Raw genomic sequence first — 13257 nt, 5'->3', positions numbered from 1 at the left:
TGGGGATTAATTTTGAATTTCTTTTTAAAGACAGTTGGTGATTTCCATCCCCTTTTAATTTTTTGGTCATTTATTGTTTGGGTGTTATTCCTTTTTTGCTCGGGTCTCTTTTTATCTTTCGGGGGAGGCCCTTGCGCCGGCGACTCGACACAGACAGTGGGAAAGTTGGACATGAACAAATCGTGCCAACTCTCTGTGTACCATGTTTGCTGCAGTCTCCAAAGACGTTTGACGATAAAGATGTTCGACGATAAAGTGTCTGAATCTCTTTACGGCCACGCGGCAACTAGGCGCAATTTTTGTGTCATCATGTACGACTTTCGCTTTACACTCTAAAAAGGATCAATCAAATCCGACAAGAATTCAGTAAAATTTGACTGGCTCTTCAGGGTCAGCAGGGTGCAACTGGAATTTAGTCAATCTGACTAGATTTTTTCAGTCAGTTCATTGATGTTTCAAAAGGCATCGAATATGAATCTTGTCAAAAAGAATGATTTGCCAAAGTCAGCGTAGGTGTTTGACTGAATCCGTCGTCAATTTTGAACAACTAGGAAAATCAGTCAACATTTTGATTAGGTTGTTTTAAGACTGGTGAAGGCTTATTTCCTTAAGATATTGCTCACTGGATTCTTTATTCTGGTTTCTAGATTTAATTTTACGATAAGAAATAACTTGACTTCGAAATTAAAATCCAGTTCCATTTTGAATTACTGGCCTTTTCAATAGCCTAGATCGAGTCAAACCAGCTTAAAAGTAAGAATTAATATTAAATCAGGCATGCCATTTGGCGCTTGGCACTGCTGTTCATAAATTCTCATTTAACCAAACGTAAGTATAAAAACCCCGTTCGAGCAAGCTCCACGGAAGAATTTATAACGTACAACGTTGGCCATAGCTTACTTTTTTCTTTTTATTTCCTTCCACACGGTGCCATACTGTTAGTTCCATTCATGTCAAAGCTATCGATCTGTCTGTCGCTCGGTTGGCTGGTCGTTTGGTCGGTAACATTGACAGTTATCAGTAAAGTATGCATTCAATCATTAAATTTGAGGCAGAAAAACATCTGAATCTACTACTCAGACATCGTTGGAGAACGATTGCTATTTTCAAAAATAGATGATATAATTGCGGTGTTACTTCCAAAGCCAACTGGAATAAAATCACTAGAGCATTTTGAAAGACACAAACATCAGCTTACAGTCGATTTAGCCAGTTATCCAACTAAACCCATCCGGACTTGCGAGTTTTGTCCGTTAAAAGGTCATCGTCCTGGGGGAACTCATGTACGATTTTTGTCTACTTATGGCGGGTTTTTGCCTGGGACTGAAATGGAAGAATACCGATGTTTGGGGATTACGTTGGTTTACGGTGGTCATAATAATGATGCCGATTTTGATAATGCATTATATTTGTACTGTGCTTTCATGAAAATGTTATGGTATCTGGTTTGTGAAGTTAGACCAACCTGTCCAGAGACAATTTTGAGGATAAAATCGTGAATGATTCTTGGATTTTGGAGGACTTTGAGAAAAGATCCATGTGAGTGATCATTAAGAGGATGCTACCTGAAAATGTCATGTCAAAACTTCGCAGGCTTGTGCCCAAATGTTTTTTGTGAGATAAAAATCATCTAATCGTTTTTTTAGTGCGTTCATTTTGTGCTTAAAGGAGATGCATGCGTATGAAACACTGGACAAGCCTTACCGCAAGACTGTTTAAAAAAAGGTCAAAGCAGTTCGAAAACCTGTATAGGTCTAGCCAAGGCCTTATATATTTTAGAAACATTGCCTTTGCCAAATTAATTGCAGAAATATATGTAAATAAACACTGATGCATTCAGCCGTACTGAAATTCTATGTTGGCTGTTTGGTCATAGCCCTTATAATTAAACTGTACATACCATCGTGATATTAGGGGTATGGAGAATTAACGCAAACCGCGCTCCATTAATTTAACCCTAAAAGGAACCGAGCTTTTTCGGAGCACGGCAGTGGGGGAGGGCCCTGGCGACCCCCCCCCCCTCATAACTCGGCGGTCCCATGCCTGATCCTTCTTCATCTGCAAAGCCACTCACTACCGGCAGCACTAGAGAGGGACGTTTCAACTTAATAAGCCATTTTCGAGTTAAATTTGAATAAAATCTGGTACACTTAGTTCTTTAAATTCACGTGAACATAACAACTAGAATTCTCCATACTAAAACCACTGTTGCTATATTTCGTGGTTCGGGGCAAGTTTTTGCTTAGTTACACAAGAGATGCCTTGCAACAATACACTGTTCTCAATGGATAAGAACGGCACAATGGAACCAGTCCATTCCAGAGATGGTGGTCGCTATGCGAAAGCTTGCCCCGAATCACGAGGTATAGCAACAATGTTTTTAGTCTGGTGAATTCAAATTGTTACGTTTCTGTGCAATCAGACAACACGGTGTACCAAATTTTATTCAAATTTGATTTGCAAGTGGCTTATTCAAGTAAGGTTTTGTGTTACTGGTCATTTATGGTTCATGGCCACACGCGCGCATCGAGTTCGTCAGTATCTATGTTGGCTGAACTGTCTTGGCATAATGGGTGTTGCACGAAACCATCATCTTGTCGACAATTGGAATTTATAATTAATCTATCACTCTGGAATTATGAAACAGGGAAGTTTGGTAATAAATTCCCCTCAATGCCTGAAATTTAAATGAGATACACATGTCATTTGGTTGTTGATCAACTCTATGCAGCTGTCTTGAACCCACTCGTTTATTTGTCATCCTGTCTTACATGTTCGCGATGGCTGTTCACTCTTTTGGTCTGTAAATTTGCTGACAATGCCAGTGTCAGTGATGCAAAGCGAAGTGTCTCCGAAAAGTTACTACATTATTAAAATGTTGAGGGCAGCCCTTCTGTGAGTGACAACGCAGTTTTGTAGAAGCGAAAACGTTTGCCAGAAATGCTGTGACCTTAGTCTGTGTGGTGGCCAATTGCACCACTTTTCTTGAGCTTGTGGTAGGTACATCTGCCATGGGAACGAGACTCTGGAATAAAAGAAAACAAGATACAGCCATGATTTCAAGAGCACATAGTGTATCACGCAAGTAAACATTATTTCGAGGATGCAGAAGTGTGCGAAAAGTTTCGGACAAGATCACCGACCAAATATGATTACCACTTGTAATGTCGTTTTGCATACTCCCTCATATAAAAAGGGGTTAACATGTTTGCAATACTGCTGTTTTCTGGTTTGTTTTGCTTTTATCATTCATGGAATGCAGTGTATGACTAACCATTGCCTTGACGGAAATGTGTCGTTTATAATGAGCCAGTTCGGTATTCCAAGAGCGCATGCTCAGTGTGAGGTTATCTGGGAACAGCTGCACGCGCGCGCAATAGCCAGTCCTATCAGCGCAGCCATATACTGACTCGCGCGCTTTGTTCCCGAAAGACCTTGGCTTTTTGAAATACCAGACTGGCTCACTAGGCCTTTGCCCAATACGAAATGCGGAACGTGGTTTTAAATTTGGGGGGGGGCACAAAAGGTATAACTGTCAATCCGTGGGTCTGAAATTTGCCACAGACGCTCTGGGAACCCCCTTCACCGAGTTCATAACTCGAGGTTAGCCCGCTGGTCGTTCCGTCACCTTAATACTCATGTGCGGTTTTTCCCCCCTCTCATGCATCTTTGAGTGCCCTACAAAACCCTTGATGTTCCTCCTGCTCGTCGGTCCTGCGAGCGGTGTTGTATTTCGCCCTCCCGTAACAGACACCGCCAACCACTTCGGGCACCAGAACGTCGCGGGCCGATTTTTTTGTCCCTCTTCGGGCGCACATCATGCATTTTACATTTACCCAGAATTTCTTTCTTTTTTCTGCAGTGTGTACGAATTCACGCTCAAGTTTTTCTCAGGATGGTAAGTGTTCCTCTTCTCCTTCACATGTGCAAATATTGGACTCTTTTTCAGAAGTACGGGTGATACTGAAGATAAAACAACCAGCGCGCGACGGAATCTGCAGGCATTGCGGACGTGAAGTTTGTACGTCGAGGCCCGAATTAGTTCGCAAACGAGGAGTCCGTGACAATACAACACACTCAGCATCGAAGGGTGGATGTAGCTACTTTGCTAGAAAGGCTATCGTTTAGGCGACTCCCATGGCATTTCAAAACAAAATTTATAGGGACTCCCACTGAAGAATTTACAACCCACAGGCATGGGGGCCGGCAGGATTTCTTTCCCATCGGGGCAGGTTTTTTCCCAAGGGGGCGTGGGGAAAACACCCATCAGCAGCAAACTGATCAACAATTAACAGGGTATTTTGATGTAAATTAGTGATCTCCTTCCCCTTTCCTCCATTTTGCCGTTTACCTTATCTCCCCTTTTCTTTTGTTTTCTGTTTTTCTTCATTTTTTAAAAACGAAATATTTAGTTTATTTTATCCCTTGACACTTAGGGCAACAATTAACGATACCGGTACGTAATATGTCAAAAACCGAAACGGAGCTGATATCACAGCATGTGACATTAGCTAGCAGACTTCTTCCCTTTTAAATGGGGGTAGGTGCATCCCCACATACTTGCTTTCAACCTGTCCGGTCTACCTTCCTGATATATCGATTACTACATGGCTTTATAACATTACACTGTATACACGCAAAGGCTCCAATTTCGTTTCTCAGTGTTCTCATAAGTGATCTTTAAAAAGCTTAATACCCCATACAATGCAACGGTGTAGGCGGATTAAATAACACACACCTGCTTAAATGAAATAAATATGTCTGTTAACGAGTTTTTGACATGTAGAAATCTGCTAAAAATTACCATCTCTACAATATCCATGAATTGATCGGTAATGCTCAAATGGACACCGGATCAATTTTTTATTGAGCCTGAATAAACCTGAGCGATTTGAGCAGACACCTGGACGACTTGTCCTCATTTTAGCTCAACATTGACAGCGTCCCGATATGAAAACAGTTCATTGTGGCAAGAGTAAAGTGGACACTTATTACTTTTTTAATCAGGCTGGATTATTTTTTCGAGATGTGGCCGCCTCAATAGCGCGCCACGACAGGTCTGTCCACACAGCGATCCGCGTAGAGTGTGAAGTTACATTATCGAGCAAATACGACTAGGCTGTGTTGGCAGCGGGGCTCAACTTGTTTGGATGAGGGACCGAGGGTTGTGTTTGTAGCATCACCCAGAGACACCGAGGCAGATTTTGTCCCAGCCGGCGATGTTTGGCTCAGCAAACATAGCCGGAGTGTTGAAATTAATGAAACGCCACATTCAATACTTGGGGGTACATTTCGCTGATTTCAAGTCTGCTGTCTGTGACGACTTTCGATTTGAAAACAGCTGAGGCAAAACTGTTGTAGCGGGGCTGCGTCTGAGGAGTTTCTTCTTCGTCAGCTCCATCTAAGGGCTATGACGTCACGACCCATGGCTGCTGCGCTTGTGCACCCCGGTTCCAAGAGTTTCTGCACCACTAGAACAGGGCCTGTTTCGTTTGGAATTCTTCCTCCAGCCATGTGAACTTCTCGTTGGCATTTGGTGATCAGGCTAATGGTTGGAACTTTACACAACCTCGCTGTTCAATTATTTGACGACAAAGAGTTTAATCACATCTAATCCGACACGCATCGCTGTACAAATTTACAAGGAACAAACTTCATGTTCTTGAACTGAGGTCGAGGCACAACCAACGACGCCACTAGTCACAAAATTCATTTTCTTTTGCTCTTTCGCACTTTAATTCGGTGGTAGAAATACGGACGGGCAGTGGCATTTTGGTAACATATCTGAAAACAAGGGGAAAAGCCCACCCTAATCAATTTCAGCCAAGACGCCACGAGTATGCAAACGTTTCCTAGTGCGATTAAGCTTTTGGTAGAGTTTCTACAGTGAACTCAGCCTCACCGTTTATTTGTTTCTTTCTGACAACGCATGACTTTGAAAACTGTTATCCTGTTTGATTGGGCCAGTACGTTAGTTGACACTTTGTGACCAACCTTTACAAAAAACGTTGAGCCGCAGGGTTAACAAAACACGATAATTTCATTTGATTCATAGACACATTAATGGCGGAACAGTTGAAACCACTGCTTCAAAAATGAGGCGTTTTTTTATTTTGACACGAAAGATCAAACCAAAAAAATCTCAGGAAAAATGTCTCTGACATGTAGCAGAAGTCTGAATTAATCCCAGGTCCTAAATTAAAAGTATCACACTGCACAATTGTTTTCGACGAGTTTCCCTAATGATCGGCAGATGGCCATCTTGTGAATTCTCTGTCTGTCTTGAAGGGTTGAGTTTTGTAGTTGACGGTCAGCTGAACTTAATTTGCCAACCGACATCCTAGTGTCAAGCATTCTAAAAACTATAATTATATACTCCTTGCCTTCGTACTCAGGTTTAGTTTTTTTACGGGGGATCTAGGCGGGAAAGTTAAGTGAAACAGCGAGGGTAAGAACAAACAGTATAGTAAATCGCAGCAATAGAGCCCGAAAGTAAAAGGTCACATAAAAGGTCATGCAGCGAGCTTCCGCAACCTTTGCGCTGTCTGTCAATGGGGATTTTACATTGGGCCGTCCTATCACCTTCGATAATTTGGGGAAGAATAATTCCAACCTGAAACCACCCCATGAAACACTCATGTTGGAATTTTACCTTTGTCTTCCTCAAATAACATTAAGGAAAATCACCTGGAGATAGGTGAAAAGGAATTTTCTTAATCACCTTTCACGTCGGGCGATATCGTACATAGGTCTCCATGTTCAAGCACGTTTGTTTTCACTGCCCTTGCTCACGTGAAAACGAGATTGTACAACGTTGCAAAGACTTACCTACCTGCAGTCGATGGGTTCCAGATTCCATTGAGTTGACATCACGCAGTTGTTGTCAGCAATGGTTAGATAAAAATTAGAATCGTTTGTAATCGAAGTACAGTATTGCTTTAAGTTTATAACCTCGTAATTATAAGATGGTGTAAAATATTTTGATCTGTTTTTATTTCAATTTTTTACCGACGGACTACCATAACATTTCAAGTTGTAGATGTTTCATCTGTGTACGAGACTGCCTCATTACACTGTTCTTCGTGTATTTTAGATTTCCAGAAGTGATGGGTCAATATTTGGCAGGATATTTCTCTTTTAGGTCAGGTGATTTTTCAGTTTCTATAAATTGATATACTAGCAAATATTTTCCAAAGCCCCTTTTCCGAGTTGGATTTTTTAAGAAGTAACTGAACGAAAAAATATTACAAATTCTAAAATCTTTGCACGTTATTTTTCCTATCCAACGGTTCCGGAAGCGCGCCATCAGGGGTCAACTTGCAGGCTTTATTATTAGAATGTTTTCATGGAGAAAATAAGAGACTTCAAAGTATATTGCCACATAGCTCTTCTCTTTTTTATGACACGATTCCTGATGTGTCACTGATAACTATCGAATTTGATTTCCCAGTTTCACATTCGCCTGTGGCAGGCGAATGTTTAGCAGTATATTATTTAGTTGAGTTGCTCTATCCGGAAATCAAGCATAACTGTTTACGACATCGAGAAGGGTGAACGTGTACTGGGAACTCGTCTTGGAGAGATCATCGCCTAGTCATCTGGCTGTAATTGAGGAGGGGGAGGGGGACACATCTTTGTCAAAAATAGGAGTTCGAAAAAAAATCGCGCTTTTAGCGGAAGTGTTTACAGACGTGTGGACAGGAACTCACTACCCCTGAGATTGATTGTTAGTGCTGGCAGGTCCCTGATGGGGTACAATAGCCCAAATCTCGGGTGGGTAGGAATCTTCGGTATCTCGTGTCTTCCGGAGATACCTGTGTTCACTACCCTTCCGTTGTCTGATCGTATCATTCCGGGTTTCTGTCAATTTCACCTGCCTTGGTAAGCACACGTCGCTGTATATAAACTTCATTACTATGCTAGTCAAATAATCTATTCTTCGTCCCAACACATGCAGGTGCGTTATCAAAGTTTTCAAATTAAGGAGTGCCTTTCAAGGTGGACGTTGTGTGGAAGCATGTGGGAATAGAAAATTGTGGAAAGCTCAAATGTTGTAAGCCAAGTCTGCATGCAGCTTCTACAGTAAAATAACAGGCAAATACCTGTTTCCACAAATAGATTTCTGTACTGTGTAGTTGTTGACCACTCTCTTGGGGTCTGCTATAATCTTGATTGAGAAATACTCTGTTTGAAAATCCAGGAATTAAAATAATGTTAGGATGAACAATTTCCATGTCCTGATCACAGTTTGGAACAGGTAGGGATACCGTTTGATTAAAAAAAGAAGAGATAACTGTCTACAAATGATGGTGCAAAAAATAACGACACGTTAACAAACTTTCAAGTTACGTCAAATATCCGAAATATATATGGTGACAGAACAGGATTTAAAGAGGAAGATAATATAGATCGCTGACGTGCATTTTAAAGGAAATTTTAGGTTTTTGTTTTGTAGCTGTCAACCTTTAACTGTTGAAATTCAGGTCACTATTAAACGACACTTTGATTTCTGAATCCAGTAGGCCTATCCTACACGTTCATCGCAACTACTTCTGTGGTACATGCGGATCACTTTTCTTTAAATTAATCCTCTGTTTAACTGCAGGGTCTTCCTTTTACTTTCTGGGGCCAGTTCCTTTCAATCCAGTTGCAGCCTTCTGGCAAACTTCTGAAATGAGAGGACTCGAGTCATACAGATCAACAAATTACTGAATATATAAAGAGAAAAAACATTTTTCCCGTAAGAGATGCAATTTCAACGCGTTTACAATAGGCACCGTTCTTCTATCATGCCTAATTTTTTCTCACTTTCACAAGCAAAATCAGACAAAACTATAACGTAAGCCTGTTTAGCAGACGGCCTACACTGCGTGCGAGGAAAAGCATGGCTCGGCTTTCGATTGGACCCCCTTAAGGCCCAATGGTTTCCGTACGTGTACCAACACTCCGCTCCCGTCCCGAGAAGAGAGCCACTTCCGATATTAACCTGTCGTGATATCGCGGGTAATAGGTTGACGAGATTATAACCTTAGGCCCCTTTCCCTCTCCACTATGAACGGGGGGGGGGAGTTTAGTCCACACTGCAGTGTGTGTTCAGACTTTGCGTCTCCAAAGAAACACTGATGCAAATCTTATTTAAAAATCTGGTGTATTTAATCAGCAATCAGTTCTCATTAGACCTGTGATTAAACTCAGACTTCAAGATGCTTGCACTAAAATAGTCGAAAGTCTCAATCGTTAGTTTTCATCTTGCGACGTTCAAAATGAACTTAACCTTGACTGATACGTGTTTTATCCAATACTACAGGGTCCACGAAGGAGATTTTGTCAATAATATAGGCCCTACCTCGAAGCAGTTACTTACCTTTATGCCGAATTTATTGCAATTTAAATAGAAACTGTTATTTCTAAACCATTATCTCATATCCGGAGAAAGCGTCCTCCTTATAGGTTTTTTCCAAAATGTTTATAATCAAGTCTTTTTTTTTTGTTGCTTTTGTTGCCAACTTTGAGTCTAATGTGTTGCTGTCGTTGGTTTGTACTTGTATTCGTGACAGTCAGTGGCAAAATGTTTCGTTTAAGGCTCCAAAATTCCAAATCGAAGCCTTGAACAAGTAGAGCTGGGAGTATAACAAAAGAAACGGTAGCAGACGATAGATGTAAACTTAAAAAGCATGTAAGTGTAAAAGATCGTGTCATATTTGGCTATTTAAGCATTCAACTTATTAACCTCGGATTCTGATGAATTACCTCACGCATATGACATTCAGACGATGCCTTACAAAAGTCGAAGAAAGAAACACGATTTACTCGAATTAAGGAGACAAATACCCTAATAAACAACAGCATATTACCAGTCATTATTCTCAAAATTGCCGACTGGAGTGCTCACCGACCTGTACACTTGCCATTACTGTGACAAACCACTGCCTTAAATTGGCCTCTTAGTATAAATGATGTGAGTTGTTTGGTCACAGGAAAACACACTTCACATTAAAGCGGTTGCTCCCAAACAAAGAGGGCAATGAAGAGAGTTGGATATTCAAAGCCAAAAATGAAGTGCGTCCGAGGTCATTCGGACGCGCGTGGAAGGTCTGCCCTATCAGCGCGCGTGCTTTGTTCCCGATTGACCTTGCTTTTTTGAAATACTGATTCATATTAGTGCACCTTCCATAAGGCTTACAAGAGTTATGTCACACCCATTCGGATGTGACTTGGCTTTCTAGTTTGGCAACGAGCAGATTTTATGATCTTGGAAAGATATAGAAGCATTCCTGCAGGACCATACTAATACCGCTACGTTTCTATATTACATTTATAAATACCTCAGACAGTCTTGCTATTCAACAACGCGCAACGTGACCGTAAATTAAATTTTGATAATGCCCGTTGAGATTTCATAATGGCCGCTGCGTAAAAACGCTCTAGCACCTGGATACGAGACGGTTTTAGTCCATTGCTATTGGTCAAAAGTCTGTGTGCGCCGCGGCACGCAGAACTCGCCACGCGCGCCAAAGTCCATATAAGGAGATTTTACTGGACTACTTGCACAAGGAACGTACTTTAAAATGGAGAGAGGTGCTTGGGAAAATGAAATTAAATTCATCAGGAGCATGAACACTGACAATGCCCTCGCCCACGGCTCGGGCATTAGTCGCATCCATTCTCCTAAGTAAGTCTTAAATTGGCCAAGCACACATTCATTCCCGTAGCATTTATAACTGCATTCAACTAAAGATCTGAATTTCCAATCCAAATCCGGTCCAATAAGACTTCAGTCGGATTTGGATTGACGCTGTAAAATTTCTGGTTGGATTGGGTCGATTACCTAACACGTAATCTGACAGAATCCTGTGATATCCAACTTTGTTTTCGACTTGAGATGCAAGAGCTTGCCCGTCATTCCTAGTAAATTATTATCAAAACGTGGCATCGGTATTAAAGATTTGTGTTGGCGATAAACAGGTTTTTCTCCACACGTGTTAACCAAAACCCAGTTAACAGGATTCCTTGTTGTTTTCTTATGAATTTGTCTTGTACACATAAACCGGCCGTGATCAACAAGACACTGCCGCTATCCAGTATTTAAGCTTTTTATTCCTAAAGTAGGCCTACATCCTAGGGATGTCCTGCAAGTTATTTCTATTTATTGAAAGCTATAGTATCTTGCTATTATATATGGAAGGTTACGTCTCTGTTTCGCCTATCCAAAAAAATCTGAGATTACAAAAATGATCGTAACAACAATAAAAGGGACTGATGACATCCCAGTGTACAACCTAAAATTTGTTGACAATTCAAGAATTTAAAAGTGTCATAAAATGTGTTTATTATGCAACGAAGTCGGTAATTTGTGAAATTTGCTCGAAGTTTTTATCATCTAGGTTTGGAGTTTATGAGATTCGGATCAGATTCAGCACTTCTTATCGGAGTCCCCGCAGTCTCGCAAATTCTGAATTCCACCGTCGCAGTTATAGATTGACGGAACTTCCCTCGAATGAAGCCTGACGAATACAGATGGGGAGGGCCGGGTTTTCAACCCCGCCGCGGACTGATCTAATGGCTGATGGAGTCATCCGGGCGTTTTTAATGGGATTTGGTATAGTGGCCTGCGCCGGTAATGACGCTCGGAATTCGCTCCCTGGACGAACGGGAGAATTTCTGAAAGACTCTCGGCCCTTCTTGACGAGGGAAATGCGTGAATAACGTAACACCCGAGGTAGAGAAGTGTAAGCCGTCATAAAAATGAATTAATCCATCAAAATCGAGGGTAGCCTAAGTTTTCCTGGGATAATCTTTCTATAGGCCCTATACATGTATAAAATATATTTCACCTAGACGGTCTACTGGGCCATGGAAACTTTGAGTCTGGCACTCAATAATATCTAAGTCCTCGGATCCCGCTGTGCACAAGGAATCAAATCGTATTCAACGGCATCTGATCAATTTTGGCATACATAACGCAGAGGAAAAGACAAAATTAAGCCGTCAGATAGACAGCAGATTATGGTAAGAATATATGAGACTTTAGGTATACCTGCAGTCAGAGACTTTAGAAACTCATGATATTTTCCGTTTCCTTGGTAAAGAAAAACAACCGAGCCGCAGAATGCTTGTGCATTCCTGTCCAGTCATGAGTTCTTAAAGGCGCGAGTGGCTTTGTTTTGGTGCCACTTTTGACGATAGCTTTCAATTTTACAAGTTTCATTATTTATTCTGTCTTCAAAGCAAGTTAAAGGAATGGAAGTTTCTACTTTCTCCACGGTTTAAAGCAAAGATTGCTGCAGATTTAAGAAATGACAATTCAAATTGACACGCAAAAGAAGCACATTCATGGTCTCATACACGAAGAATAAATTACATCTTATAAGTACTTCGATAAAAGAATAAATGTCTCACTTGACAAATTCGAGTATTAATACCTCATAAATCATGAAGTTAAGTAGAGTTCTCTTTGCTTTTCAGTCGTTCAGTCCTATACTTCAAAGATAAACAAAGCCTGTAAGGAATGTGGGTTTGTGATCTGATAACTGTATATCAAATAAATACATGGCAGTATTAAAGCGAAACTTTGAAAAGCTCTTCTACAACGTCAATGAAAATTCTCTCAGTCCGTCTAACAAAACAAACTTTTCAAACGGGCGATGATTCTATTTTGAAGATTACTCAAGTCCTTGTGAAATCTTTGTGTTTCAACAAAACTGTATTGAAAGAGTCTATGATATGTCGACAGGTACGTCAATTTGGAGTTTGAGATAAGTACTGTCTTTCTTAGCAAAGGGTGACGTCATGACTTATGCCACACATTTGGGGAAAAAAACCAAGCGTTTCGATGCAAAATCCGGCATTTCTGCAAAAACTATGCGTACCCAGCTGAAGGCGGGGGCATTTTTTCCCATCCCCGGAGACATTTGTCATTTTTTGTGGGAAATAAGAGTACCAGCATTCTGGAAACAGTTGTACTACCTGATCTTCAGTGGGTAAGATTTCTTTACAGGTGGAAATATTAGACCGTTGTGTTTGCCCCTCCTACCCGGGGCATGGATGCGCCACTGGCGATGTACACAATTAAAAGCCTATTTTTTGTTGGTTTCTTATTGACAGATGAAACTTTACAGCACGCAAGCAAGAAATTTCGAAAGGAACATGTTTATACTGTCGCCGAATGGACACAATTTTCGACCGTCGTGATGAATATCAGGATATACGAGCCTTTTGCCGCGGGACGGAAACGCGTCACACACTCTTGCTTTACGC

This window comes from Acanthaster planci, linkage group LG16 (assembly GCF_054643075.1).
Source record: "Acanthaster planci isolate LZ-2023a linkage group LG16, COTS_SCS, whole genome shotgun sequence".
Classification (NCBI taxonomy): domain Eukaryota; kingdom Metazoa; phylum Echinodermata; class Asteroidea; order Valvatida; family Acanthasteridae; genus Acanthaster; species Acanthaster planci.
Note: the sequence above shows the minus strand (reverse complement) of the source record.